General features: G+C 41.9%; 1 long non-coding RNA gene across 1 annotated transcript in view; it reads left to right on the top strand.

Moving 5' to 3' along the window:
* The first annotated feature begins 9,562 nt into the window (after nt 1-9,562).
* LOC136872531 (uncharacterized) overlaps nt 9,563-25,581 on the top strand; it is a 75,628-nt gene continuing 59,609 nt past the window's right edge. The window contains exon 1 of the long non-coding RNA XR_010859939.2: nt 9,563-9,708. This is a non-coding gene — a long non-coding RNA (uncharacterized lncRNA). The remainder of the gene's footprint in view (nt 9,709-25,581) is intronic.

Genomic DNA, 25,581 nt, shown 5'->3' with positions numbered 1-25,581 from the left:
ACAACAATATTTGGTGGACATTGCAAAACTTTTCTTCACCTTTTAAGCATTAAAGGTTTATCTTCAGAAATTCAACTTCTACAAACATAAAAACTTTACTTCACCTGCAACAACAACATTTTGAAACTGAATTAAGAAATCTTGTAAATGCTTCTGCTATCTATCTTCGTATCAACATCATTACTTGGACTTTGTTTCAAACTGATTTCATGTGTCACCCCTGGAGGAACTTTTGGGGGGGGAGGTCTGTACCGGGCGGTACACCTCTACTCTGTTTATTTAAAAGTTGCGCCAGTTGAAACTCCTCTTCTGGAGGAAGGTTGAACTTTATCTATTCTATTAATTCTCTACTTTCTCAGAAGATGTCACCACGTGGAAAATTTTGAGTTTTTGAACTGTGTCACTTTTGATGTGTTTTTGTTTCGCTTGAAGTAAGAAGTGTGAACTTTCTCTTCTAGAGGACACTACTGAAGAATTACAATAGTGCAACCTAGTGCGAAATCAAAGAACTATTTTGTTGGAGAAATTTTTATTTCAAAAGTTTGTTTCTTGTTAAATTTCTTTCTGTTATTGTTTAAGTTGGCTGTATACCCCTCTTTTTCCCCTTAGTTTGGATCTAGCCAATCCCGAATTTCTTTAATTAATTTTCCACCAATAATGTGTTTCTTTTTCCTCTATGTAGGGGTTTCTTTTCCCGAACCAATAAAGATTTTGTGGGAGGGTGTTTTATTTCCCCTAACGCCTAGAATCTTCCGCGAGAGGATATAAACTGCTGATTTTGGGGTCTCCGGGCCACTTCTGTTCCATCTTTCAGTGTATTAAGTACATTGCAGGAGGCGGGAAGCGCCTCTTTCCTCGGCAGCGATCTACTACCAGGTAATGGCCTATTAATATCTTCTTTTCTTGCTAGGTCGGCAGTTTAACTCTCGCGGCGGGTTCGAAGCGTTTTCCATCATGTAACCTTTTCCTAAAATGTAACTACTCTTTTCTTCTTTTTCTTGTAAAGTTACATATTGGGATAGAGAGTGCTAACCCTCTCGAGCTCCCACTCACATTTGTTTTGAGGTGAACTTATTTTCTCAAACTTTTCTTCGTTTATGTAATGTAAAGTGTTCTTCTCTAAGTCACCTCTGTAGTATGGGATTAGCCCTTGCGTTAGTGGCCCAGAGCCAGATTAGGTTTTAAAAGCAAAGTGTATTAGGAGTGCAAGTTCGCCTCCTCTCAAGTTGTATTTTAGAGGTCATGTATTAATCTTTTCTCACCTAATAGACCTCAGTAGGTTGGGTATTTTACCCCTGTGTATATGTCCTTTGAGGACAACTTGAAAGTTGAGTTTGGTGTGGCCTGGGAGAGGCTTAACTTTAAGAGCGAGTGGCTCTTTTCTAAAACTGAGAGTTGTATGCCTCGAGGAGGCTTTGCTGTGTAATTTGGAGCAAGGGCTCCAGGGTTTGAGTGGGGTCTTCTGCCCCTTTTGTTGAAATTGGTATATCGTAAAGTTGAGCTAGTTGCTCAAGAATTGTGTTTTCAGGGCTCGAAGCCCAAATTCTTTAATCCCTGTAATTGTACATTTCAAGTTGTATTTCGGCTACTAAGTACCTGTTCTATTTGTTGTTACCTAATTTTGAAAAGAAAATATAACCTTGTTAAATTTTAAAATTTAATTTCTCTTTAGTAGCTTGAGACCTATTCACCACCCAGCACCTTCTTTCATGCTTAACTACCACAAAAACTCGGTAACAATTATTATTATTATTACGGGCAGTAGCCTCCGTGGCTCAGACGGCAGCGCGTCGGCCTCTCACCGCTGGATACCGTGGTTCAAATCCCGGTCACTCCATGTGAGATTTGTGCTGGACAAAGCTGAGGCGGGACAGGTTTTTCTCCGGGTACTCCGGTTTTCCCTGTCATCTTTCATTCCAGCAACACTCTCCATTCTCATTTCATTGCATCTATCATTCATTAATAAATCACTTTGGGAGTGGCGACCCCATCGTACTAACAGCCTATATCTGCTTCATTCATTACATCCCTGACCCGGTCAATGACTGGAAAACAGGTAGGTTTTCGTTTTCATTATTACGGGGATCCCCGTGGAGCAGAAAGAGGTTAAGGAAGGTGCGGGCTTGAATGGGTCTAACTACAGTCTCAAAATTAATTTAAAACTTTAACAAAGGTTATATTTCTTTACAATTTCAAAAATCAACAAATAACAATATAACAGGTACAATTAGGAATTTTGGAACAAGTCAAGGAAAATACAATATTAGTGAATTCGACAGGTCCTGGGCTTCAAGACCCTCGATTTACAATGCTTGAACTCCCAGCTCAAATTTACAATTCAAAAAAAGGACAACTTTAGTAAAGGGCAGAAATCCCCTTATTCAAAGAGCACTTGCTCTTAAATTTGCAATATCTAGCCTCCCACAGGCACACTTTACAATTAAAAAATTTGAGAAAGAGCTAACCGGTTCTCCGTTTCCTTTCAGCCTCCTCGAGGCAATATCAAAAATCGCACACTCTCTGGCCTTCCATGGCCCAACTTACAATTTGAAACAGGGGTATCTTGTACCCAACCTACAGGGCCTTTGCGGAAAAGAACAGTTTAAGTAAATGGCCCGAAACACAAACTGAATGGAGGCAATTATTGCACTCCTAGATATGAACACTAAAACAACCTAAGGGGCTCTAGGCCGATGAAACAGGGGCTATTCCCAAACCACGGAGGTGACTCGTATAGAAATTACTTTACCATATTACAGAATGAAAAACAGTTATAAAAACGGGGCCCTTAGCTGAGTCCTGGCATTGCTTCCACTTACTTGTGCCAGGCCCCTCACTTTCATCTATCCTATCCGACCTCCCTTGGTCAACTGTTGTTCTTTTCCGACCCCGACGGTATTACGTATGGAGGCCTAGGGAGTCTTTCATTTTCACGCCCTTCGTGGCCCTTATCTTCCTTTGGCCGATACCTTCATTCTTCGAAGTGTCGGACCCCTTCAATTTTTTCTCTCTGATTAGTGTTATACAGAGGATGGTTGCCCAGTTGTACTTCCTCTTAAAACAATAATCACCACCACCACCGGAAGAAATTACATTTTAGAAAAGCTGATTACATAACTAAAGAGTCGGACCTTTCCCTCGCGTTAAACTGCGGATGTAGCAAGAAAGAAAGAAGTTATGTGGCCATTACCTGGTAGACGTTCTGTTGACCGATGAAAGAGGCCGCCCGCCTCCTGCTTTGACACACACACACAGTAAGATGACAATCAATTGGCAAAGAAACGAAAAAAGCCGCAGTTTATAAACCCTCAGGGAAGGTTCAAGATCATTCAAGATAAAACTAGCCACACCCTCTCAATTTTATTGGATAAATTCAAAAGTTATAGTTAGAATCGAACATGAAGCCTGTGATAGGTTGAAAATTAAATACAGAAATTAGGGATTGGCTAGATTCAAAACTGGCGGAAAGAAATAGGATATATTGCCAACCCAAAAATAAATGAACATCATTCAGTTACAAAAACCTAGAAATACAAAACTTCCTTAAATTATAACTTCTTACAACTCGCACCAGGGTGCATGATCATAGTTTTTAGTGGTGTCCTCTGTGAAAAAATGCCCAAACTTCTTGATGAATGGCAAACAAAACAAGGAGAAATTCACTCAGTTTAGGAAACTGTACAATAACAAAATTACATCACCTTTTTGTGGTGACATCTTCTGAGTAAAGTTCTAAGTTGGTGTAGTTTCAGTTTCACTGTTTTACCAATAGGGGAGTTCTTTTAGGCGCTGAATTTGAATGCGCGGCTTTGGGGTGTACCTCCCGGTATAATTATAATTATTATTGTTATTATTATTATTATTATTATTATTATTATTATTATTATTATTATTATTATTATTATTATATCCACCTCTGTGGTGTGGTGGATAGTGTGGTTAACTGCCATCCCGCGGGGATCGGGTTCTATCTCCCCCTCAGCCATCCTCGAAGTAGTTTTCCGTGGTTTCCCACTTTTCTCCTCTAGGCGAATGCCGGGATGGTACCTAATTTAAGGCCACGGCTACTTACACCCCTCGTCCTTTCCTGTCCCGTCCAATATTACAATCGCTGACAAGGCCCCTGTTCAGCATAACAGGCGAGGCCGTCTGGAAGAGGTACTAGTTTTCCTGCTCAGTTGTATCCCCGACAAAATGTCTCACGCTCCAGGACACTGCCCTTCCGGCAATAGTGGTGGGATCCCTCGTTGATTCCGGGGGAAAAGCCAATCCTGGACGGTAAACTGACTAAATAAAATATATTATTATTATTATTATTATTATTATTATTATTATTATTATTATTATTATTCATACATATTCCTTATAGACTCTTGTGCCTTTCATCATTCAGTCTGGAAGTCTCAGTGAATTAAATAAGCGGTTCCACACTTCTCTGCTTGCAAATTGCTCCGTAGTCACATTTTGTTCCACATCTTACTATACATTTCTTACCCTCCATGGTCGTGTCCATTATTCTCCTATGTAACCTATCCTGCTCCATTCGTCTCACGCGATCCATCCCCCAAACCGGTTAATACATGCAGTTTCATCCATCTAGTGCATTCCTAAGTTGTTCTTCATATTTTTTAATACGAATGTCCTCCTGCCGTTGTACCCTCTCAATTGTTTGTACTAGTAATCATACTCGCTTAAGACCACCTTAAGAGTCTTGCCGGGATATCCGGAATCAGCATCAAACACAAATACACTGTGGGTTTCAACCGGTGTCACCATATCGTACTCTTGTTAATTCGAAGTCCGTGTTCAAATCCCTCCCCTGTTGCAGAGTTATTCTTCGATTGGTGCTCTGAATGCGGTCTTACGCCCCTTGCAGATTTAGTAACACCACCGCACACATATCATTTGAATTTGCCCGCTAAGCTATCTCATTGGCTAATTTCAGCACCTGATAACATAACAACAGCGTGAAATGCCAAATATTTTTCAAACTTTTTATCAGTATGATGAAAATGAAAACTTACAACCTGTTTTCCAGTCATTGACCGGGTCAGGAATGAAATGAATGAATTATATATGGGCTATTAGTACGATGGGGTCGCCACTCCCAAAGTGATTTATAAATGACTGATAGATGCTATGAAATGAGAATGGAGAGTGTTGCTGGAATGAAAGATGACAGGGAAAACCGGAGTACCCGGAGAAAAACCTGTCCCACCTCCGCTTTGTCCAGCACAAATCTCACATGGAGTGACCGGGATTTGAACCACGGTATCCAGCGGTGATAGGCCGACGCGCTGCCGTCTGAGCCACGGAGGCTTCTATCAGTATGATCAACAATCTAAAGCTGATATATCCGGTGCACTTTGTTTCCGACTACCCTATGTTATTATTATTATTATTATTATTATTATTATTATTATTATTATTATTATTATTATTATTATTATTATTATTATTATTATTATTATTATTATTGCTTTCTTCTAAAATAATTTTGTGGGGTACTCTCAACTCTAGTCGAAAACACATCACGATCTTACGATTTTCGGCAATTTATGAACAGTCCGTTTACCACTTTTCGGGCTGTCATATTTATAGAAAAAAATGATTACACTGTTCATTTGCGGTAAACACGTCAAGGTGGTAACTGCACCCAGTATTTCTAATCATTTTACATTTTAAAATTAAGTGAACACCTAAATATAAGCTCTGTGATAGTGTCTCATTTTGCTGACGTGCTTACAGTAAATTCCACACTGGTAAAATAGGATGAACACTGCCATCTTCACGCTTCCTCTCCTTGCCTTTCGCGTCAGTCGCCAGATGTCTTCCTTTCGGGAACCACGAATTCACGTAATCTACAAGTTTGAAAATTCTTAGCGAAGGGCCAACCAAGTAGATGGACATAAAACTTGCTACTGTATTCAGATGCAATGATGCTCTTGTTGAAGTCATGATCAAGTTCATTTGTGAGAAGCCCCTTTCACATCGAAACTCGGGATGTTGCTCATGGTGTTAATATGGGGAAGGAGATATACTGGGCATTTCTTCTCAGCAAAATATTCACGGAAACCTCTTAAAATTTGTCTTTCGTGGAGCTTAAAACGTTTACACAAGTTTGTTATTTCTGCAAAGGATTTTCCGACCAAGTGGTAGTGTCTAAACCTGTAGGCATTTCTGGGATTTCAGTGTCTTCTGATGTTAAAAGGTGGTTCTCCGTACGCCTTCCCAGGCATTCGTAAAACTTCACAGCAGAAATATGATTCCCTTTATTTCTTGATCCTTTTTCGAGATTCATGCTTTTAAACAGCAAAAGTGCTTCTGCTTCCAAGGATTCCAAGGCTTCAGTGTAGTTTGGCCCATATTTTGTCTTTCTTTCAGAAAATATCTTAATTTTTTTTTTGCTAGGGGCTTTACGTCGCGCCGACACAGATAGGTCTTATGGCGACGATGGGATAGGAAAGGCCTAGGAGTTGGAAGGAAGCGGCCGTGGCCTTTATTAAGGTACAGCCCCAGCATTTGCCTGGTGTGAAAATGGGAAACCACGGAAAACCATTTTCAGGGCTGCCGATAGTGGGATTCGAACCTACTATCTCCCGGATACAAGCTCACAGCCGCGCATATCTTAATTTGCTGGCATACCTTCTTATGGGCCGAATGAACTGTAATGTCAGGAGCATGCAAGTCAACACTAAGTTCTGCCAACTCGCGAGGAGCATCCATCACACATTAATAATAAGTCTAAAGTTGACACTAGTTATGCATTTACGGAGTCCTTCATACATGACTTGCTCAATTTGTCTCTTTTGGGACCATCTTTGGCACTTTTGAAATGGTCCACTAGAACTTCAAAATGTTTCCACACAGCTGAGACTGCTTTAAAGCTAGAAGCAACCCATCTTGTATATAGAATCCTTCCTGGCATTTTTAGGTGACTGGTGGTAAACGGAGAGATTTAAAGTAGTTTACATGTGAAGGGAAATCTTGACTCACACCATAATCTACGGACAGCTCTAGCCTGTGACTGCCACAATGCCAGAACGAAATATTGGGAAACTGGTGCCTTATTAAAGTATTTACGCCTTTCTTCTTTCCCACTGTTACTGCAGCCCCATCAGTTGAGACTGCAACAAGATTCTGTCTCAGAAACTCATCATTAAACTCCAGTGCTCCCAGATGAGCTGAACTCTCTTTATGTTTAAATATTTTCTTGTGGAGAGAAAGCATTTACTTTCAGTTCCACCAGTTGCACAAATAGAAACTGAAACCCATTGCTGTGAAATGTTCATCCCTCGCGATGTATTTTCAGTTCGCAAGTCGCCAACGTCTTTTCACATTTTTCAGCCAAGTTTCTTATTTTTTACCACCATCCATTCGTACTTACTGCAAAAATTCCAGATATTTCTCCAAATCCCAGCATTCGGGGGGTGTCTTTCGTCCCACTGTTACACCCGGCTGAAAGCTCGTTTTTGTGATCTTATTTTGCATCGTTACATGACACTGTTGGCGTTTCCCCGTCATTGTTTACGTTCGAATCGTTAACTTTCAGACTTTTCGATGCCTGGGTGGATGTAAAATAGTTCGTTATTCTCTTCATCCTTAAAAATTAACCCCACACACAAAATAACAACCTAACCCGCCAGCAAACACTAGCTTAGGTCCTTATAACTTTTTCACAATTGTCAGAGTATGTACCGCCATTAGTTTCTGTTCAGGTGTTCAGATTACAAACAAAGTCTAACAGTTTATTTGCCTCCTTTAAAGTTACACACACCGTTAAAACATTCAGAATCTAATCACGAAAGACACGCCGCTTTTCATTGCAAACCACACAACAAATCACATACTCGATAAAATTGAAAGGCACCGGTACCACACGAGACAAAAGCCACGATCCTAAGTACCTGCATTAGCTTTACAGCAATCATCATCATCATCATCATCATCATCTGTTTACCCTCCAGGTTCGGTTTTTCCCTCGGACTTAGCGAGGGATCCCACCTCTACCGCCTCAAGGGCAGTGTCCTGGAGCTTCAGACTCTTGGTCGGGGGATACAACTGGGGAGTATGACCAGTACCTCGCCCAGGCGGCCTCACCTGCTATGCTGAACAGGGGCCTTGTGGAGGGATGGGAAGATTGGAAGGGATAGCCAAGGAAGAGGGAAGGAAGCGGCCGTGGCCTTAAGTTAGGTACCATCCCGGCATTCGCCTGGAGGAGAAGTGGGAAACCACGGAAAACCACTTCCAGGATGGCTGAGGTGGGAATCGAACCCACCTCTACTCAGTTGACCTCTCGAGGCTAAGTGGACCCCTTTCCAGCCCTCGTACCACTTTTCAAATTTCGTGGCAGAGCCGGGAATCGAACCCGGGCCTCCGGGGGTGGCAGCTAATCACGCTAACCACTACACCACAGAGGCGGACTACAGCAATCATACGGCACTAAAATACTATTTTTTTCCTAAACGAATAAAATATTTACAATAAGGCACCAATTAAAAAGCTTTAGTCGCGCAGATAATAATGTTTCGATTCTGCTGCTTAGTGCCGCGTTGCCAACCAAGAGAAACTGGTTCGATAGGTCGATTAAAATAGAAGATTACTCGAAATAGTCTCCAGCTGTTGTGAACAGCGAGTTGACGCTAGCTGATCGATGGAAATTAAAGTCGAAAGTTATATTTGCCGGACTAACAATATTTTTTTCTTAAACGGTCTTCAAATATTTAAGGCGTACACGAACCGCTGCCTTCCCCCTGAAAAATTCCCGATGATTATTATTATTAATATTATATAAATAAATTAAATAAATAAATAAATAAATGATTATACTCGCTTCGATAGATCAGAAGTTGACTGAATAGAGGCCTCAAATTCTCAGTATTCCGGGTTCGATTCCTTTGGCTCAGAGATTGGTTGTTTGTGTTCAAACCTCATGATTTGCACACTGTCAGTCGCGACAGAAGCAGACAACAGTTGAAAAATAGCTATTTTACGTCGTACCGACATAGACAGATCTTATGGGATAGGATTTTGGAAGGAAGCGACCGTTGCCTTTATTAAGGTAAAACCCTTAGTATTTGCCTGGTGTGAAAATGCAAAAGCACGGAAAACCATCTTCAGGTCTGCCGATAGTGGTGTTCGAACACACCATCTCTCGAATGCAAGATCACAGCTCGCGACCAAATCCACGTGGCCAACTTACTCGGTGGTAATATTTGAAATCTTCTCTAAACATACAGTCGTGGTCAGGAAACCTGATGAAGTGTACATGTGCTACACAGATCACACCCGCGATCCGAGTATAAGTTGGGGGAAAGTGGCAGAGAGGAAAAGAAAGAAAGGAAGGAAAGAAGGAAGGAAGGAAGGAAGGAAGGAAGGAAGGAAGGAAGGAAGGAAGGTGGATCAGAGGTCGATTCCCGAAATAAGTCAATGGAAGGCGGCGGGGTGCACGATCTTGGCACTCCTCGTTGTAACTGTTGACAAGTTCAAGCACGTACCGTGCAGCAGATGAAAATACTCTATTCAGTGTTTGAAACCTCCAGTAGAGTCCGGCTTTCGCTTATGAATGTTAGGGCGCCTAGGTGGCACAACGTTAGAAAGTTTCGAATTGTATAAACACATTACATTAAAGTAACTTGGAAAATACGTCACTATATAAAATTGAATCAACGAATAATACAGTTTTAAGGAAATCTGTGAATCCTTTTGGTAAGTAGCTTGAGAAATGAAGAATGCAATTAGATATTATGCTTTCCTTGATACTGAAGTAGAGACTGTCTAGTCTGGGGGATAAAGGCGTGCACGAATCACCCGGACGACCGTGAGTTCTATTCCCTGTTATACACTCGAAAACGTTCCTGTTATAAAGACACTCAAGGCCATGGCGTTCACTCAGGCTACAACAAAAATGGTTATTCGATTATTTCATGGGAGTAAAGGCGATCGTTGAAGAGATAACCACACTATTGCACTAAGACCCGAGGTTACGGAAAGTGAAAGCCTCCACGTGTCACACCACTAAGGACCTTTGTGGCTTATACCGAGATAGCTCCAGTTTCACAAATGTTTATGCAAACGTTATTATATACCCTCTCCTAGAAACTCTGACTTTGGTAGCATAAAGAGCTACGAGCTGAGTTTGGTTATGTTTCCAGTAAGTTGTACGAGGTTCTTCACTTTGATCTTTCCTATCGGACCTTCCCTAGAAAACTTTCCTGATCCTGGCGCTAATGGGTTTGTGAAACCCAGGGAGATTTTAGGCCTAACATAACTTAAACACTTTTCATGTCCCTTGCCTTTGTTTTACTGATATGTTAGGGCCAGAATTCTGCCTCTTCCTGCTTCTTATTAGAGGTAAGATTATCTCGTTACATTTCCCTTTAAGACAATTTCATCACCATGTTTGTAGTTCCGTTTTAGTACTTAGGACAGTTAGTGGGTACAAACACTTATAGAGGTTGGTCGGAAACAACGTGAACAGCGCACATGAGCGTTAGAGGAATGTCATTCCGATAAATGCTGCTCAAGTTAGCCAATCATATCGCTTCGCGAGCGGATTCAAATGGGCTTAGTGGGGCGGTGTTGCCAAATCTGCACGTGGCTTAAAACTGCCTTGAGAGCACCAAACGAAGGAAAATCTTCAGCATGTTAAGGATTTATTTATTTATTTATTTATTTATTTATTTATTTTTATTTATTTTTATTTATTTATTTATTTATTTATTTATTTATTTATTTATTTATTGAGTCTTTACAAAGTTCCCTCCCTTTTGACTCTAAATTATAAGGAATGAACAACAAAATCCAGGTAAAATACAAATAATTGGCGAAGATGCCAAATGAAACGAAACCTGTCAATGTTAAGGATTTGAACAGGGACTTCTGAGCTGACAGGATTGTACTTTAGCAAGTACGCTACGTTGACACCTGCTGAAACCCACGGTGTGATCTGTTTGATGGTAGGAAATGTTCGTTAAGCAGCTGTGTGACATGCGTACAGTGGATTTGGACTCATATTGCAACGCAAGTCTTGCTCTGTAGGGGCTCTCAACCCGCTCTTAATCCACGTGAAAATTTAGCAACACCGCCTCGCAAAGACGATTTGAATTCGCCCGCGTTGTGATCTGATTGACTAACTGATAAAATGACAGTGGTGCGACATCGAATTATTTCCCGAAATTATTTATCGGCACAGTAGCGGAGATCGGGAATTAGAAGTGAGGGTGGGGGGCAAAAACATGTGTAGACAACAGAAGGTAGCGGGAGTCTGAGAGATATAGTGGGGGGGGGGGGGGTAGACAATAAAACTGAAACAAAAAAGGTACAAAATGATTTTCTGTGAGTCAATTTCTTCAGAGTAGTAAAGTCTGACAGTTTACAATACTAATTTCTGTCCTCCTCTGTGGTGTAGTGGCTAGTCTAATTAGCTTCCACCCCCGCAGGTCTGGGTTCGATTCCCGGCTCTGCCACGAAATTTAAAGAGTGGTACGAGGGCTGAAACGGGGTCCACTCATCCTCGGGAGGTCAACTGTGTAGAAAGGGGTTCGATTCCCACCTCAGCCATCCTCGAAGTGGTTTTCCGTGGTTTCCCACTTCTCCTCCAGGCAAATGCCGGGATGGTACCGAACTTAAGGCCACGGCGCTTCCTTTCCTCTTCCTTGTCTATCCCTTCCAATCTTCCATCCCCCACAAGGCCCCTGTTGAGCATAGCAGGTGAGGCCGCCTGGGCGAATTACTGGTCCTCCTACCCAGTTGTATCCCCCGTCAGCAGATAGAACTATACAGACATTGACTAAGTGCGACTACCAGAATGACGAATGTGCGCGGCTAAAAATATACCTCTGCTTCGCTTCCTCGCAACGCACGCTAGAAGTGTGATTACTACATGATGGCACAAACCTGCGCGAAGCCTCGGGCTTTGAGGGAGAAGTAGGGGAAAGAAGGTAATGGAGGGGTTGACTACTGCTGAGCTAATGGGAGCGAAATAAAGCCTTGTCACATGAACATATTCGCCAGGAGCTGCACCACATGGACTTGTCCGCATACTAAACTCATTTAGAACACAACTAAGATTTTGTATCATCAGATACTAATCACCCTTCTGCACGCTGCTGCGCGAGTTTCCACTACTTCCTGTCGCGTTGTACGAATCAGTTATCTGCATTGAATGCCATTTTGTGCGTATTTCCGTTAATGTTTTAATATTTAAAATAAATTAAAGGAAATAATTATGTATTAAAATAGCAAGTTTTGTGGAAAATGTTTTTATTATTATTTCATAGTTCAGGTGGTTAAAGTGGAATTAAAGGTTATTTTCTCCACACTGCCCCTCCCCCCCCCTCTCCCCTACCCTATAAGCGCCGCCACTCTAACAGCATGACTAGAGGCATGATATTTTCGCATTAACAGTAAGCGCGACAAGAAATATTTTGAAGCGATTTTGAGATGTCGAATCATAGGCTTTTGGTTAAGAAGTTAGTAATTTTGTCTTCGCGAATTACAGGGAATTAAAGCGATAAGGTTGGTTTAATGCGAAATTTACTTATTTTGTGGTACTGCGAAACGCAGCAAAATACACGGAAAATAACGATCTTGAAATTGTATTATATAGCACGTGTGTGAAGGAAAACAGAAGACAGAATAAGGGTTTCTCATTTCGACACAAGTATCTCTTTGTATTAATATTCTGTTACATCTCTTAATAGTATGGCCATATATGGTGAAAGAATTAATTTGTTATGCCATCTTTGTTAGGGCTGTATTGTAGTTCTAATCAAGATTGCGTAAGGAATAATGAATAATTATCAATATCGTTTCTCTTTATTTATCTTTCACATAAATAATTCACAAATCTCACGTATTAAACTTTCTATGAATAAGTTTAGGAAATAATTAACGCGAAATTAAGGCGATGGAGTCAGCAGTATTTCGCGAATTAATGCGAAAAATTGTTTCCATTTCGCGAAATCGAACATAAATTAATGCAAAAAAAATCCTGCCCCTAAGCATGACCAACCCTCTGTCGCTCAAATACCGGGTTCACATTGGTTCCGGCCATCCTTTACTGTATACATCGGTTGGCAGCCTGCTGAAACTTATACACTGTATTAGACAGAATGAATCCTGCATGACCCACCTCTAACATTTTAATGAGAGGTTGTCTGGCCTTGCTCGAGCAATGTATGTAATGAGACGGACTTTCCGGCACAGGTAATACCGAGCCTTACTTCTCGGAAAGCACTTGACAGGTTCGCAAGTAAATGAATGACCATACAGTACTGAGGCCTAGCCCACTCGTTTTCCTTCACTAAACAGCAATCCTCAGCTGGTCCGGATTTCCGGCAGGTCGAATACCATTCTCATCTTATATCATCAATTCGTTTTGCATTAGCGATAAAAAGGACAAGGATTTGTTTGAAGGTGAAGTTTGGGAAAAAAAGTTATTTAGTTGTGAAATACATTATTTACACGAATGCCGATCAAGTTGGCCGCGCGGTTAGAGTAGCATGTCTGTAAGTTTACATTCGGGAGATAGTGGGTTCGAAACCCACTGTCGGCAGCCCCGAACATGGTTTTCGCTGGTTTCCCATTTAACACCAGGCATGTGCCGGGGCAGTATCTTAATTATGGCCATGGCCACTTCCTTTCCACTCCTAGTCATTTCCTACCACATCGTCGGCATTATACCTATCTGTGTCGGTAGGACGTAAAGCAAATTGAAAAACAAGTACATGAAGAACCTCAAAATTCACATCTCTTCGTTTTCAATCTAAAAGTATATGTAACAATTTAGAATGATTACTTTCACTCTCCGGACGGATTTTCAAGCGGCTTCCATCGCTGTGTAGAACGTTTATCGAGGAAGGTTTCTTTGTATGAAACGTTAATTTACTACAAAGTGGAGCCGAGCAGTGACGATAGTAATGAAGGAAGTCAAAGGATGAACGGGTACCCCAAAGTTTTCCAGCCTTACGCTGCCTCAACCGTCAACTGTAGATTGTACAAAACCCTCCACAAAAAATCCGTGGCAGTATATACCTATCTGTAAAAGGAAGTCATCAATAAGCGTTTTGTATATTTCGCAGTAAAGGATGAATCTTAAAATTACAATATTTCTCGAAAAACTGTGGGATTCTCTTGGACACGACCGAACATGACTTCATGACATCGCTATCACCGCAATGCGATGTTTGGTACTTCGTGTTGGGGGATGTTATCTCTGTTTACCAAACTAGTCATGTTACCCTGGAAGGGAATTAGAGGTGTACGTCGACCAAACATGATACCACCCCGAAACATGACGGATGCCCCCAGTGGCGGTGGGCTCTCAGGAGCACATGAGCCCGTGAACACCCAGTTCTAACGTATATTCACGCATTCATGGATACTGGTAATTCAAAACTATTTCCTTATTTCGATCTGATTTCGTCAATCAATCGAAAGCATTCGACTTATATCGAAGCTCCGTTACACTGATTCGTTTCGAATGACAATGCCAAGGAGCACACTGGAGATTTTGCTAGGAGCCTCAAGACTATACGCATGCGCATGGTGCTGACGTCATGGTTTATGCACAGATATCTCCATAAGTGAGGAGCACAGTAAGGAATGTGCCTTTCCGTCTACAACCGCCCTCAAACCAGAGACAGTATTACAGTTGACCACAAGGGTCCGCTACCTCTCCTGTTACTGTTGGCCACAGCTCCCAGAAGTTACTATTGCATTATACCGCCGGAACATTTCGCTAGCAGCTAATTCTGAACAGATGTTCATAATCCGATAGCCAGAGACTCAGCTAAAGCCTGAGCGACTCAGCCCGGCAGTCGTAATTTTAGTTTCCTTGTACACTCACAGATTAGTCTCGGAAAAATGCATCCATATTATGAGTAGAAAAGCGAAAGGAACTTTCATTGAAATTATTTAAGTAAGTGTTTTTTGCATTCTACTTTGGTATATTTGAGACGTGAACACAAATTTTGTTGTGAACCCCCTGAAAATTTGGCCACGAGCCGCCACTGGATCTCTTTTTGCTACTGACAGCGTTCCAGGATGTAGGGCTCGTTCCATCTCTCGCCCGATCGTCTCCAGAATCTAATGCTCGAGCTGTATGGGTGAAAGCTCATCAGAAAAGAGCGCACTCTTCCACTGCTGCTCTTCCACCTCACCAGTTGCCTCATGGTGTGGGTTAGGAGGAACTCCTCGAAAACAGTCCTCTGTCGTGCAACCGATTTCGCAGAGTCAAATCTGATGCATTCACACCAGTATGGTGGCCCAATTACAGATGATATAGTAGAAAATTAAATAATAAATATATACAAACATACAAATATACATCTTCACATATTTTCTACAGAATATTCACAAAATTTATAAAATTATCACGTTCCACTCCTGAGAAGAGCTTTCCGAATTGCAGTGGAAGGGTGATGAAAAATGTCCAGTGACTCTTTCAGCTGATTTATAGTCCTAAGGACTTGCATGACCAATAATTTTCGCGTGCAACCGTCCTACATTTTGGCAGCTGGAATGTATATTCCTGCCTTGTTCGCCTTCTTAGAACATGAAGTGGAATCAACCCCAGTATAGCCGGACAGTCCACTTGACTCTTGACGAGGTGACCGTGGCAGTTGGCCTATGACCTGCTGAAAGCAAAAAAGATATTGATCCTCTCTGCAAATTGTTTTACTTGGGTGTCGCTACCGTTATCGATCAGCAACCATTTCTATCTTCCTGAACTTTTCCAAACTCTGGAGGCATCACTCTGACTCACTCCAACACGACCGGAGACATCCACTTGTCGCCATCCTTCCTGCATCAATGTCCAAATTCGAATGTAGTCGGTAGCAGAAATGGGTACTCTAGCCATGTTTATCTCAGTCCTACACCACCCACGTTACAAGTGATATTAACCATCGAACTTACTGAATGACAGGACAAATGCCTCCTATTGGACAAATATGGAAACTGATCTCGGTTTAGGGTGACGGTGAAATGAAATGAAATTGCGTATGGCTTTTAGTGCCGGGAGTGTCCAAGGACAAGTTCGGCTCGCCAGATGCAGGTCTTTCGATTTGACACCCGTAGGCGACCTGAGTGTCGTGATGAGGATGAAATTATGATGAAGACGATACATGCACCCAGCCCCCGTGCCAGTGAAATTAACTAATGATGGTTAAAATTCCCGACCCTGCCGGAAATCGAACCCGGGACTCCTGTGACCAAAGGCCAGCACGCTAACCATTTAGTCATGGAGCCGGACAGGGTGACAGTGTGTCTCAGATATTAACCTACATGCATGCTGTAAATATGTTTGAGATACCGTTATTTATAGCCCGTAAATACATAGTATGAAACATTTTTTGAACACTATAGGCCTACTATCTTAAACTATTCGGGAACAATTATTGTTTGTATTTTTTATTTCATGTCCCAATGTATTAGGTCTATGTGAATATTATTCTTTTATTATGAATTTCTTTGTTTTGATATAATATCTTGTAATATTTTGCTTCCGTACAATTGTAATTCTTTTTTGTTGTTCCGTAATTTATATTCTCATTAAATTTTTCAATAGGATATCTTCCAGCGGCAATTTACTTTTTAATATGCTAATAAAATTACCTGCATGCAAAATAACAATAAAGCACTCTTGTTGTGGGGGAGGGGGAAGGGGTCGGGGGAGGGGAGAGGAGTCCGACAGCAGACTGCTTCATATCGCCATGCTGTTACGCTTATTAATTACTGCTACGTATTCCGTTATCAATAAACTTTCATTTAGTACTAACTGATAAATATTTTTAGTGTTATAAGGACATGCAATGGGATTTAATAAATAACGTCCGATATGATGGTGACACTGTTATGTTTGCAAATGAGTTGTCTGAGCTTGAACGTGTAGTAGAGCTTACTCGATAACTGTGAATTACAAAACGAAGTTTTCGAAAACCAACCTGTGTGCAAATCTCCGGATATGAGGTTGCATCATCCAGCAAGTATCCCATTTCAATTACTTCGACACAATAGTGGATGGGTATTGCGACGCAAAACCTGAAATAAGATCTAGGAACAATTCAAACGCAGAAAGGAATTCTCCTTTAGACAAAGATATCAGCTTGTATCTTAGGACGAGTATGTTTTCAATGCTATGTGAGCAATAATCTCTTTCAAATCACACTCAAAATTAGTCGTAAAAGCAGCCATAAATATAGACAAACCTTCTTTGCATTCCTCCATGGATGCGAATTTTGGACCCTGGTGCTCATCTAGAAAGAATTATTCGAGCGCGTTATTCTGTGATCCAAATGTAATAGACGATCTCATTAAGTTTAAAATATGTCTATAGATTCATCTCTGGGAAGGTACAGTGTGCAGAGTGGACTGTGTCGCCTGGTATGAGAAAATTGTCATCAGCAATTGTTACTTTCATTTTTTGTGCCTCAGTCTCATTCTTGGCTTTGGCAATATGAGAGTGACTGAGGTATGAGTAATACTGGGGACACCAGTTCCTCATGTGAATGGCGTGAGTGTCGTTCATAGGATCCGCTGAGGATCCAACCAGTCTTAGCCGAGCATACATATCGAGCGACTTGGCTGCGCGGTTTGGGTGTTGTATGTGTTAGCTTGCATACAGGAGTTGGTGGGTTCGAACCTCACTGTCGGCAGCTCGTTAGAGGGTTTTCCATCATTTGTCATATTCATACCAGGCAAATGCTGGAGTTATATCTTACTTAAAGCCAAGGTCCCATATTTCCCAGTTCCATACCTATCCTATCCCCTCTCTGAGTCGTTACGACATAAAACCAATAGCAACAAATAAAATAAAAATCCACAGTTCAGGTAAGCAATTCAATGTTGAAAACTTCCTAGGGATATGAGCTACGAATTTTAGCTAAATAAAATATAATCAAGTATGAGAATACATTCTTCCTTTATTCCTAAAAATTGCAATCCTTTTCTTAATCATCGTTATCCGGTCGATTAGATTAGTAGTTTGCATTTTTCTACCACTACGATCGCTAATGTGAGTCAATGCATTGTTTCATTTAAGCACCACTACGATCGCTAATGTGAGTCAATGCATTGTTTCATTTAAGTACCACTACGAGCGCTAATGTGAGTCAATGCATTGTTTCATTTAAGCACCACTACGAGCGCTAATGTGAGTCAATGCATTGTTTCATTTAAGTACCACTACGAGCGCTAATGTGAGTCAATGCATTGTTTCATTTAAGCACCACTACGAGCGCTAATGTGAGTCAATGCATTGTTTCATTTAAGCACCACTACGAGCGCTAATGTGAGTCAATGCATTGTTTCATTTAAGCAACACTACGAGCGCTAATGTGAGTCAATGCATTGTTTCACTTAAGCACCACTACGAGCGCTAATGTGAGTCAATGCATTGTTTCATTTAAGCACCTATGTAGAGCCGATGCCTCCCGGTATTGCTGCCGTTTTGAGGGCTCGTGGAGGAGCAACTCGTTATTAACATCACATTCAGTGTCTTCCCATGACTTGTGGCCACTCAGTGTATTTAAGATCCTCAGGCCTTTTAAGTCATGAAATTGCCAGTGTTTCACCTCGGTGTGTCAATGGGCTCATCAGTTGGATTGCTAGACCTTTCCAAGACGCTGCCGGCTAGTACGCCGTCGAGACACCACTACAAGCCTCTCATATAGGACAATGTAGTGACGGTGCACTCGGGGAAGCATGTGCCTCCACTTGTACCACTTGTATAAAAGCTGATCATTTCCGAGGATGTAAAATGGCAGGTGGAGAGTGAGTGTCTGCCATTATAATGAAAACTCTCCAACTTGATTTTGATGATGGTAGGCAAAAGAGCCTACCGTTACAATGAAAATTCCCTAACCCAGTCTTCATACGAGAAAAGACGTTGGTGATTTCCCCGCCATTTTCTTGGGTAACGTTAAGAGCTATGCAATTTAATACAGTCTTGCTCACAGCGTGTACAATACCTAACTTATAATTCTGCATACAATGTAGAATTCCGTAGCGAAGCACGGGTACATCAGCTAGTAATTTTAGATTTTTATTTAGTCAGTTTACCGTCGAGGGTTGGCTTCTCCGCCGGACTCAACGAGGGATCCACCTCTACCGCCTGAAGGGCAATGTCCTGGAGCGTGAGACATTTGGTCGGGGATAAACCTCGGGAGGGGGACTAGTACCTCTTCCAGGCGGCCTCATCGGTTATGCTGAACAGGGGCCTTGTGAGGGATTGTATTATTATTATTATTATTATTATTATTATTAATATTATTATTATTATTATTATTATTATGATTATTATTATTATTATGCCCGCCTACGTGGCGTAGTGGTTAGTGTGGTTAGCTGCCATTCCTTGGAAGCCCGGGTTCGATCCCCACCTCAGCCATCCTCGAAGTTGATTTCCGTGGTTTCCCACTTCTCGTCCAGGCAAATGCCTGGATGGTACCTAACTTAAGGCCACGGCTACTTAATCCCCCGTCCTCGTTGAGGTCTTCGGTTGAGGGGGTCCCGAGTTCGATTCCGAGCCGAGTTGGGGATTTTAATCGTGTTTGATTAATACTTCTGAGTCGGGCACTGGGTGTTTGTGTTTGTCCCAACACTTTCCTCTTTATATTCACAAAACACACCACATTACACTACCAAACACCACAGGAACACGCAATTGTGATTACAGCCCCCCCCCCCAGCCAGGGTTGGCGTCAGAAAGGGCATCCGGCCGTAAATCAGGACCAAATATACATATGTGTGACACAATTCGCAGGCGAACCTTACAGGTGTGAGAAAAGTGGCAGTAGTAGTAGTAGTAGTAGTAGAGGAAGAAGAAGGCTTGTTGACAGATTTGTATCCACATGGGAGTTGAATTAAGTCTGATAAAATATCATATGCGAGGAACATATAATACTACGCACTATTTTTTTGAGCGACCATATATACATATTTAAAATTAGCCCGATGTAACAATCTTCCCAGCATGACACATAACACACGCTATGAAAGGTTTATTTTCTGTAGTTACATTCTTATTGTAGGAGTTGATTAATATCCTTAATTGCGGAAACAATACCATTTTGCCTAAATTTTGTAAATGTTTCTAAAATTATAGCATCCAAAAAGAAAGTAATTTGGTCAACTTCTAAAATGTCGCAAGTACATCAGTTTTTTAGTTTTATTTATTACTGCATATTGCTTAGACAAAGTAGGAACAAAGAGTTCCACTACAGCACACACATTTTGAAGATTTGAGGACAAAAGAGAGAGTTTTTTTAGGGCCCGAAGTGTTGTTCCTGAAGATGCTACAGGAACCCTTTATTACGGAAGGAACCATTTTCCAACTCAAATGTCTTGCAACAGTAGACTAAGAAGTTTCGAATCGTTCCTCTTGCTCCAATTAGAAGTCCGATTTTGTTAATTGTCTCGAGGTGGTACTTTTCCTTTCTTTCCCTCGTTCACTTCTTCAGGCTGACTTTCGTTCGATTCGAACCAGATAATTGGATCTATTATATATCTCTGCGAAGAACCGGGCTAACAATCTAGAATGCCATTCATCTGATTACTGCTGCCCCGTGCATTGCGTTTTGAAACTTTGCTTCATAGGTTAGATAATTATGCTAAAGAAATAAATTGTAGTATTATAACTAGTTTAGGAGCATTCCTCATATTTTAACAATATTGTATTAATATGTGGTATTGAATCATCGAGGTTGATTTAACAAAAAAATTTGAAAGCTGTCTTTTATTTTGAGTGGAAAATTTGAAGGCAATAGATTAAAACTAATACGCAAGATATATTTTTAATTGTAGAAAGGGTTATTTTACAGTAATTTACAGAGAATAACATTAATTTCTGATTTAGTTTCCTTTACAAATGCTTTACATCGGACCGACAGATATATGTCCTATAGCACCGATGGGATAGGATAGGGCTGGCTTGAAGTGGGAAGGAAGCGGCCGTGAATGAATTAAGTTACAGCTCCAACATGTTCCTTGTGTGGAATGGGAAACCACAGAAAACCATATTCAGGGTTATCGACAGTGGGGTTCGAACCCATTTCTCCCGAAGGCAAGCTCATAGCTGCGCGCCCCTAACCGCCCGGCCAACTCACTCGGTGATTTAGAATTAATAAGCTATTTTAAAGAAGAGTTCGTAAACTTCTTTAGAATTTTCTGTCCGAAGACATTCTCCATGTATTATGACTAGAATGCATTTTACTTAGATTACGTGCCTAATCCAGTTATGGCACTAAAACTTTCAAAATCCACTTGCGTACGAGGCATTTAAAATACCATTGGATTTTTGGACTATTTTTACATCTTTCTTCCCCAAAATCTAGACGGAGTTGGCCGCTAAAATGCTTCCAGTTAAGTGATGCTCTTCTTCCTGTTCTTTTTCTTTCTGGCCTTTCTCTCAAATTTCTTGGGCTGGTCCAGTTTTTCGGCCAGATTTCCTTCTAACGCCTACTCTATATGGGAGATGTATTCACAATTACGTGTTTCTGTTGTGGCTGGTAGTGTGCTGAGTTGTATGTAGATAGAAAGAAATGTACTGTATTAATAAGGACACAAAGCCTCATATATTCTTACCAAGGAAGTCACGGTTCGAATCCCGGTCAGTGGAAGAAGGATTTCAGAAGTGAAAGGAGAGGTGTTATTGTTTTATGTTCGGTGGAAACCTGAAGGTCCTTGTGGCGATGATCACAATATCAATAATTACGTGAAACTACAAACGAGCCTTGTAGTCTAGGGGTAACGATCTTGCCTCTTACACAGAGGCCTTGGGTTCGATTTCAGGCAAGATTATGGATTTTACCGGATCTGAGGGCTGGTTCGTAGTCCAGTCTGCGTACGTGAGAATAATTTACTGTGAGATAGTGATGTGCGCGAGTGACGCTTGGACTCTCGAGAATCGAGCCTGGCGCTTCCAAGCATCTCCGAGTAACCCATGCGAAGTTCTCGACTCCCCGCGGTGACGTCACCATCCGTAACTGCGAAATAGGACCTGTTGCCGCGCAGGCGGAATAAATACTCCAATAATTAAGTACTATCACAACGGCTAAGTAAATAATGATCATAACGTGAAACACGCGAGTGTAAGGCCGTAACATATTTTTTTCGAAATGCCATTCGTTTCGTATGTTTGTCACATAATTACATTCAATCTTCTTCTTCAATACTGCGTTGGGCTCTTTCATTATATGGCGAATGAAATGTCATTCGAACTCCAAGTCTCCTTCTCAAGGATAATTGGTTTCAGCAGACAAACACAAGAAACGGTGGGAAGAAGCATACAAGAGGAGCATGACGCCGTAGCAAAACAGATAACGGATTTGTTGTCAGCCATAAAAAGGAAGTTCGTCAATGTTGAAAGTGTCCTATCGATTGCACTGCCTACAACTCTCGATCCAAGACTTGAGATTTTGCCTTTTGCCTGTGGTGCTCAATGTGATCAGGCAGTGAATATACTGATTAACGAAGTGTGTAGATTGTGGCCTACGACCTCATCCACTCAGTACAGGCCATTAGAACAATGACCACAACTGGAACCGACACCTACTTTTGAGGATCATTTGATGCCCGTGTCACAGACGAAAACGTCAGAGCAGATGCTACGGTCGAGGTACAAAGATACCTGAAAGAGCCTTTTTGGCAAATCCACTGGATTATTGGAGACACAATGCGGCCAAATTCCCAACGCTCGATAAACTTTCGAAGAAATCTTTATGGTCACAAGCAACGTCCGTTCCTTGTGAACGACTTTTCTCCAAGGCTGGAACACTAGTGACTCACAAGCGAAAACGTTCAAATGGGGATATGGTGAATATGATTGGCACGTAGTGCACACCGCCGGCGATATTGTGGCACATGAGTACCTGTGTCCACACGTTCCACGTTACAATAAGGTTTTGTTGTGTAGGCCTATACATTCATGCAAATATTGCACAATGTACATTTTCGGCTGTATATCTTGTTATTCAATAGTACAACGGAAGTCCTAGTTCAACGACCACAACGTTCACTTAAATGAAGGAATGCTCTGGGCATTTGGTGTGAGGTATCAATAGAGTGACATGATTATATTGTTTCCAGGTCCGGTATTTTGTCCTGCCCCATAATATCGTACTTATTTGTTAGATAAGGTACTGTACCTTATGTAAGATCCGGTATTAACGACTGTTTCAAAGGGTGACTGTGTACACAGTTCTTTAAAGTGATGTTCATTACCGCATCGCAACATTACTTGTACATTATATCACTGTACATGTCCGCCTCTGTGGTGTGGTGGTTAGTGTGATTAGCTGCCACTCGCGGAGGCCCGGATTCGATTCCCAGCTTTGCCACGAAATTTGAAAAGTGGTACGAGGGCTGGAACGGGGTCCACTCAGCCTCGGGAGATCAACTGAGTAGAGGTGGATTCGATTCCCACCTCAGCCATCCTGAAACTGGTTTTCCGTGGTTTCCCACTTCTCCTCCAGGCAAATGATGGAATGGTACCTAACTTAAGGCCACGGCCGCTTCCTTCCCTCTTCCTTGTCCATCCCTTCCAATCTTCCCATGCCCCCACAAGTTCCCTGTTCAGCATAGCAGGTGAGGCCGCCTGGGCGAGGCACTGGCACTCCTCCCCAGTTGTATCCCCGACCAAGAGTCTGAAGCTCCAGGACACTGCCCCTGAGGCGGTAGAGGTGGGATCCCTCGCTGAGTACGAGGGAAAAACCGACCCTGGAGGGTAAGCAGATTAAGGCAGAGAGAAAGAAATATCACTGTACATTATTGGGAAAGGAAACAATATTTGTCCTTGGCCTAACTACAATATTATGCATCGTGTTATTTCCATACATGGCTGACAGCGTCCTCGGCCTCGATTCCGGCATCGAGTACCTCGATATTTACGGTTCCAGACTCGATTCTTCGCGAGTCCACTCGCAGCCCATCACTACTGTGAGATAATGGAACCGATTAAGAAAGCCAAGAAAAACGACCGTGAGCATTTATTGCGCTGACTATACGTCAGCTGCCTGAGGAGCTATCGCCTGGTAGGCCACGGTCCATGAGGGCTGTAAAACAAGAAGCTTGCTTCCAATGCTCTCGAAATGATCCTTCCCTCGCTCTAACCTGTGATGTTGCCCGTGTTACACAGAAAACTGTGTAGGAACACAGCTAAATTGGCTTCAAGCAAGTCGCTGCATTCTCTGAGTGAAGTGGGGATGACTTCCACAGACAGACGGTCGTAAAGCTCAAGGAGCAACGCTTCTCCAGAATTAGCTTCAATACCATAAGAAAAATGGGGTCCTCCAGATCCACGACGATTCATTATACGGCAAATGGTGGCTAACCATGTTCCCAGGTTGAGTCTAAAACCCTTCAACCAACAAATTTTAATTTATTTTGTTGCTTGTTTACACATTTTGTACTCTATAACCAGTCTTTTCCAATGGGAGAATTCCCATTATTATGACGGAGCGGAAACTTGCAAAGCCTATGTATGTATGTATGTATGTATGTATGTATGTATGTATGTATGTATGTATCTTCAATTCCATTCGGGATATAGCGGGCTCGCTCACTGTCAGCAGCCCTGAAGACGATTTTCCGTGGTTTCCCATTTTAGCACCAGGCAAATGCTGGGGCTGTACCTTAATTAAGGCCACGGTCGATTCCTTCTTACCGGGCGAGTTGGCTGTGCGGTTAGGGGCGCGCAGCTGTGAGCTCTCATCCGGGAGATAATGGGTTCGAATCCCACTGTCGGCAGCCCTGACGATGGTTTTCCATGGTTTCCCATTTTCGCACCAGGCAAATGCTGGGGCTGTACCTTAATTAAGGCCACGGCCGCTTCCTTCCCATTCCTAGGCCTTTCCTGTCCCATCGTCGCTATAAGACCGAACTATGTCTGCGTCAGGTAAATAAATAAATACATAATAAATAAATAAATAAATAAATAAATAAATAAATCTGCACATGCCACCTCACATGAATAACACGTATGAAACTCGGACATGGATTCAATGGATCCCGATTCAATGGACATAATTTGACAAATGCAGATAACGAAAATAATCACAAAATCATTATTGAACGGGAATGAGTTTTTTTAGATACAGATGAGGTTATGGTGACGATGGGATAGGAAAGGGCTGGGAGTGGCTAGGGTCGTGGCCTTAATTCAGGTACAGCTCCAGCATTTGCCTGGTGTCAAAATGTGAACCCATGAAAAGTCACCTTCAGTGCTGCCAACAGTGGGGTTCGAACCCACTATCTCCCGAATGCAAGCTGACAGCCACGTGACCCACTAGCTCGGTCAGGGTTACCACCTCACCATCTTATTATTATTATTCCTCTTTTTCATTATTCATTTTTCTCACACCCTGTTGGCGGCACGGGTGCGAACTGCGTCTGAAATGTAAACTTGACCCTGTTTTACAGCCGGATGCCCTTCCCTACGCCAATATGTGGAGGGATGTATAAATAGCTGCGTGTTGGTAGTATGTTGTGTTGTATATGAGGAGAAGCAGAAATACCGTGCACAGGGAATTAGCTACTGGTGATGTGGTTAACAAGCCCACCCTGTAGGGAATGGAACAC

This window comes from Anabrus simplex, chromosome 4 (assembly GCF_040414725.1).
Source record: "Anabrus simplex isolate iqAnaSimp1 chromosome 4, ASM4041472v1, whole genome shotgun sequence".
NCBI lineage: Eukaryota > Metazoa > Arthropoda > Insecta > Orthoptera > Tettigoniidae > Anabrus > Anabrus simplex.
This window is presented reverse-complemented; position numbering and strand designations above follow the sequence as displayed.